Here is a 5,852-nt window from a genome sequence, read left to right on the forward strand (position 1 = left end):
CCACTTAGAGTAGGCGCACACCGTTGATTTTTAGTTGGCCGATAGTTGTGCCCGATTTTAAATTGTATGAAGAATCGAATCGGCGTAGTGTGCGCACTCCCATACATGCCCATACTGATCAACTGCCCGACTAAACTATCGGCCGACGAAAAATCAACGGTGTGCGCCTACTCTTACTCGATTGAAAGATTTCATGAGACCGCTAAGATAGTAGATTAGAGGTGTAACAGAAGTACAGTTTCATCTAGCCAGCCATCCAATTGTTTTACTTGTATTACTTTTTTTGAAGTATTATAATATTACTTAACTTAAGAAAGAGATTTTTCGCGTAACTTGATAAAACAAGAGTCTCTGATATAACGAATTTAAAAATAGAAAGTTGACTTTTATTACTATAAATAATTGTTTATAATAGGAATCTAAAGGATAGGTACCCTTTAGATTCCTACATAAGGTGATAAATCTGTGCAGTCGACAGCACATCAAGCTATACATTTTCGTTGCAAACTCGCCCCTATCGCAACTACGTAAGATACCGCAGTTTACGTTGACGTGCTGTTGACCGTACAATTTAATATGCTTGTCTCGAAGAGGTCTACCTACATAAATGTCGCTGAAGACTCCCTGAAACCTGAAGGCTTACATTGAAAACCTTTCATGACTAGTTTTATTTGCCCTCATTGTTCTTATTTACTACTATAACTAAAAGTATTTTTCAACAACAATAAACAGTGTCCTAAAGAAAAAAAAATGCAAAATCAACAATAACAAACAAAATTATAAAGAGAAAAACATGTAAATAAAAATCACATTATTATTCATAAAATCTGAAAATTCAGAAAGTAACTTGATATTAAATGTAAAACTTGATTGGAAAAACAATAAACCTGAATAGAAAACACGTGTATCAGTCTATAAATGAGGAAAGTACGCAATGCCTTTAAGCGGGACTGCGGGACCCATTATTGGATTTTGAGCCATTGAGACAATTTTTATTTCCTGTTTATATTTACAGTATCAGTTTTTTTCCCTTTGCATAGTTTTCAGCCGCAACCTGTGTGCTTGCCATGAGTTTACGTTAGTCGTTAGTATTAGACATATTGTACAGCGCCCCCAGTGGCTATTTTCACTGACTAACATTTTCATACATTTTTTTTACGAACTCGCTATAGATCGTTTCATCCACGAAGACGCGATCTACCAATTTTTGGTCGAAGGAAGCGCGGCGTGCGGGGAATTTGATCCGAGCAATCCGAGCGTCATTATTGTAGTGTGCGTGTGCGCTCATGGATAATTTAGCGTTTACTATCGGTACACTCAAACATTAGCGGAAGAATGGTGGGGCGCGTCTTCGTGGACGAAACAATCTATAGCGAGCGCACACCTAACGTAAACTCATGGTAAGCACACTGCAGTGGTCTCAAGTTACACCGTTCTTAACACAACTAAGACTTGGTGCAAACTTTGCACTTTGCAACTACTTTATTTCATAGATATCTTCTTTAGCTCACAGAAACTGGATAAAAAATAACAAACACCACCGCACAATATGACTCGTTAACTAAACTAATGACGCATTTAGTCATTGGCGTCAGAGCACCTTTTAATTCGCAGTTTGATTAACTTTAATCATTGTTTAGCTGTATAAACACAGCTAAACTAACATTATTTTATATGGACTTGGATGAATGTTATTTTTAAATAACTACACGTTTTTTTACTCGTGCCAGCCAGTTAATAATATACGTATAATAAGTGTATGGTGACTAATTAGGTGCCCCAATTAAAGCAGCTTACACCCAAAGCGGACTTTAAGATCTCAATAATTTCCCTGCTTATCCAGATGGAGAAAATAGTTTTTCTCGAAATGGAAGGGATTAATGTAAGCTCCTGGCTCGGGTGTCGACCTAGATCTATTGAGTATTGACTTTATACTACATTTCCCTTTGACTAGAAACTACAGTAAAGCTGAAAGCCATTCGATACTACGGAAATTTCGTTTTGTAACTTCAAACATCTTTTCATTCATCTCCGACAGATTAAGAAGATGTTGTTTTAAGTTTTACGTGTGTCATGTGTTTGTATTTGTTTATTTTTTTTAGCAAAAGCGCTAAATAGCACGTCGTCTTCGTGATTTCTGCCAAATGACGTCTCCCCCAAGGTTTTCCATAATGAACGGTCCTGCGCTGCCCGCGTCCAGGTTCTTCCCGCGACCTTTACCAGATCGTAGGTCCACCTAGTAGGAGGCCTGCCCACGCTACGTCTTCCAGCCCGTGGTCGCCACTCGAGAACTTTTTTGCCCCAAATAGCATATAGTCTCAAACTAAGTTGATTTTTTGCTATGGCGACTGAGAGCATTTAAACAGCGAAATGATTTTTAAATATTTCTTGTGATTTTATTTTTATTCTTATACATTAAAGCTTCACCTAGATACGCTAGAAATATTGATAAGACATAGATAACATTATTAAGACATAACATAACTAATGATGACGACAACTGAACAGATTGGAATAAATTGAGCTTTACTTTCTAATATAATGTTGGAAATCTCTCATGTTCAAGATTTAGATTTTTGTCAATGTATTTTTGGTTGCGGTGCTCCACAACGGAAGGATTCTAATTAGCGTTATTTAATAACTAACTGTGAGTTCCTTCTGACACAGAGAATTTGGAATTTTCTAATTTTAGATAAGTAGGTTTGTAATCATTATTAAGTCGGAATGATGAAAGTGAAAGGTTAATAAGTACCTAAGATTCTAAAAGATTTCAAAGCTTCACAATTTTATTTGTTAGGTTACCTGATATTATATGCCTATATAATATATAATGCCTAGTGTGGAGGTCTGTCTTTTAGTTATTGTATTGTTTGATTCTGGCAATAAATATTTTCATTTTCATTTTCATTTTCATTCATATTTTCTACTATTTGTTATCTATGTCGTCAACAAATTGCATATTAATTCAGCGGTAAAAACAGGTTTTGCGGTCAAGACAAAATAAATTATGAAAGTTGTTAAGATAATGTACAAACTTTCTTCTTCTACTGGCAGCTAAGAAATAATGAATAACAACTTTGTGAGGAAAATCCAGAACCAATATTACCTACACTTCCTCTAACAAAAAGACACTTTTTTAACATAGTAACTAAGTAGATACTCATAATACTATCAAGAAAAGAAAAACCCAACATCTATATCAATATATTATGACATATTGACATATAGTGTATCTCGTGTACCTACAATGTATTGTGTTTTCTTGTTCCACGAATTAGCTAATGTTGTTTACAATTTTCCTTCTTCCTATGTTACTGGACTTGGCTTGTAGATATTGTAACGTCTGTCTTAATTTATCAGACTTGTAACATAAATTGTTCAATTCTCACTATTTATTTATTCTGTGCTATAGGTAACTGGATTTGGATTTGTCCACACAAACATTTTTAAAAAGGTATTTTCACGACCCAAAAATCCTCTCAGTTGATCGGCACTATATCACACTAGGTTGATACGTGAAACCATTGAAATTTAGTACAAGATTTTCAATCGAGAAGATGGATTTAACCTATAGTCAGCGTAGAATCGAGTTTTAGGCCGTCTCAAAGAAACCCGGACATTGTTAATGTACTTTGTCGTAGAGATGAGACGTATTTACTAGAACAGATCCACACACTAGGTATTTTACAGTACTAGGCGGCACCTATTCCAATTTTTTAAATACTTGATCCACCTAGTATTTTATAAATTACACGATTTCCGACCCTACCGTCAAAGTAATAGAGGTTATTATTGCGTAATCCGTAGTCGTGTATTACGCGCACCTAGCAATGATATTATATAAAAACAAAAGCAGATATGTTATAAGCGCTCGCGCTGTGAATACTCAAATACGTCCCAATTGGGACGTCTTGTGTTTAGTCTTCGAGTGGCCTGCGTCGTGCGCAATCGCGTGCGTACCACACCGTAAGTTCCTGTTCTTACCAAAATAAATAAAAAATGCCATCGTGTGTGTTTCGAAAGTGTACCAATTATGACTCTAAAGTAAACAAAATACAAGGGATCTCTTACCACATGTGATTATGCAAAATTATTTAGTATTTATATTTTCAATTATTTATGCAAACAATCAAGACGCTATACGCCATGTTCAAGTTAAGAAAGAGAAAGCGATCTTGTTTTGACGTTAGAGCGATAAGGATGCGTGCGCTGCGGACATAGATTAGTTAGTGCAGAATCGTTAAAACTATAGCTATCTCTTTCATTTGCGTGCTATTTCGTATCTTTTGTTTCACTTATCAGTTACATTTGTCAATGTGTGCAATTTGGAATAGTTCGGCACGGATTAAAATCGTAATTTCTATGAACGTAACATATCTATAGTTCTATAATATCATTGGCACCTAGTATTTCTCGCTAAGCTTATGTGCGAACGTAGAGATTCACTCCGTCTCTGTCTGACCAAACAAATTTGAGCGTGACGAAGCAAACGCACACAAACGTAGTCAAACCATATTCATGTAAATTATAAGAAAAAATATGTAAATATTTTTATGAAATTGATATCTTTTAAATACGCAACTTTTAAGTTGACAGTCCTAAGCCTGTTGAAGTATGAAGGGAGGAATTATTATTCAATTTCAAATTGCATTATTCATACTACGGTTGGATCTTTTAAAAAAAAAATATTTTAAAGTCATATTACGTGGATTAGTCCGCACTAGTCGCGTCAAGTATGCTAAATTACAACGTACTAGGTGGAATAGGTATTTGGATCGAGTATTAATAAATACTAGGAATAGGTGCACCTAGTATCAAATTTACCTAGTATAACCCATCTCTACTTTGTCGGATTGACTGTACCACGGACTAAAATATTGTGCAAATGCGGGTGGGTGAAGAAAATTAATCGCGCCCGAGCTGACGATGCCGCATCTCTTCAGTCTGCCCGCAACCGCGTAACCGAGTCGAAACTTCGGGAACCTTTTACCTTTTTAAAAGTGTTTATGTTGCCTAATCCAGTTAGAATTTAGTAAAAATTAAATTAACTAAATTTATATTTTAAACTTTCACGTGAAAATATTGGCGGGTAGTTGCATATTTGCTTCGCCAACTTTATTTCCAACGGTCGGAGCAAGTCTCAGTTGCTCGGCGACGCTCAATGCGCACACCCGTATGTCGCGCTCGCGCAGCCAGTCTGAGTGACGTTCACTCCTTCGAAGACCGTGTCTTTTGCGATTGTTCGCGCGTGTAGCCGTGCTTATCGTGCGTATTATTATCATCATCACCATCAGCTCCGAGGATACTCAGGCAGTGCTCCACCGACCAGAACGCCGTCTGTTGCGAGGATCGGCTCTAAGGTTGGTGAAGCTCAGATTACCTGTGTCTGTATTGTATACCTTTCATCAATTTTCTGTAACAAAAACAATAAGTCAGTCCACTTTCTAATCAAATATCCTGAACCAGCGTAATAAATAAACGCAATTTAATCATAACTTTCTTATTCCTGCTAAGATGTTTAGCCGTTTGCTTTCGAAAATACCGAAAAAAATGTGTTTCATGGTACGTTTAATGAATTGTTATTTAGTAAAACGATATTGCCGTACCAGACTTCGGATTTTTACGGTTCGCGTCAAAATAACCTTTTGATTTAATGATTCTATAAAAGGCTTGTGTAATGACAGAGAGCCCCGACACCCGATCTGCGTTAAAAAGGACACTACGTTAAATATTCACACCATATTCCGTTTTTTTAACAATTAATTTACGACGCTTTGTTCTCGTTTTAATATAACGGCCTATAATTTTCATTCGGGTAATTGTATTATCATTCACTGTCTTTTGCGCCTTAA

This window comes from Ostrinia nubilalis, chromosome 10 (genome assembly GCF_963855985.1).
Source record: "Ostrinia nubilalis chromosome 10, ilOstNubi1.1, whole genome shotgun sequence".
Lineage (NCBI taxonomy): Eukaryota > Metazoa > Arthropoda > Insecta > Lepidoptera > Crambidae > Ostrinia > Ostrinia nubilalis.